The sequence below is a fragment of the Oncorhynchus keta genome, chromosome 14, assembly GCF_023373465.1.
Source record: "Oncorhynchus keta strain PuntledgeMale-10-30-2019 chromosome 14, Oket_V2, whole genome shotgun sequence".
NCBI classification, from domain to species: Eukaryota; Metazoa; Chordata; class Actinopteri; order Salmoniformes; family Salmonidae; genus Oncorhynchus; species Oncorhynchus keta.
Window position 1 is genome coordinate 6,299,308 of NC_068434.1, and position 733 is coordinate 6,300,040.

The following is a 733-nucleotide window of genomic DNA, read 5'->3' on the forward strand; positions in this document are numbered from 1 at the left end:
AAAATCTGTTGTCCAATCAAACCAGTTCATGGTCTCTAAGGGACACGCGGCTTCCCCCGGAGATTTAACAGGTGTAGACCTAACGGTTTTTTAGGCTCAGAAGGAAAATGTTTCCGCTGGAGGCGGCGCCCGCTTTTACCGCGGGCTCCGAGTGCATCCGACAGCGCAGAGCATGACGCGCGTAGAGATAAATATCCTGCTTGGAGACCACCAACCAGTGGCCAACAGACATGCCTTCAACAAGAGACTCACTTCTTAGAGTCTTTCCATCTCCAGATTCACACATGTTTAGCTGATGGTTCGCCATGATCCAAGCATTATGTACAACAAATCAGAGACGTGAGTTTATTTTGGTAGGCCTATATAAAAATGTGATTTAGACTAACCGGCCTTTTCCCCAGCAAAGATCTTTCCTGATCTTGAAAGATGTACACGATGTAGGCTAGTAGGAAAACTATAGGCATAGTCTGTAGGTATAAATGCTTATTATCTTCAGATATGCCGTAGCCTAGTCAACATCAACGTGACAGGCGGAAATAAAATAAGAAAATGAATAATTAATTATGTCAGTGTAACTCAACAAACAATAAGAACAATCTTATTTATAAGCCAACAACTGTAACCTGCATGACCCGTGAAAGTGAAGGTCCCAGTGTTTGGTCTCGACTTTCCCTGGCGTACCGGACAAGCCCGAAACGAGCTCTGGGGGATCATGTCATCGATGTCTAGTTTA

General features: G+C 44.3%; 1 protein-coding gene across 1 annotated transcript in view; it reads right to left on the bottom strand.

Annotated features, from left to right (window-relative positions):
• The window catches only part of LOC118380278 (multicilin), an 18,863-nt gene extending 18,852 nt beyond the window's left edge, over positions 1-11 (bottom strand). Inside the window, exon 1 of the mRNA XM_052460922.1 lies at positions 1-11. This exon is cut by the window's left edge and continues 312 nt beyond it. The gene's annotated coding sequence lies outside the window, so the exon portion shown is untranslated.
• Between the last annotated feature and the right edge of the window lie 722 nt (positions 12-733).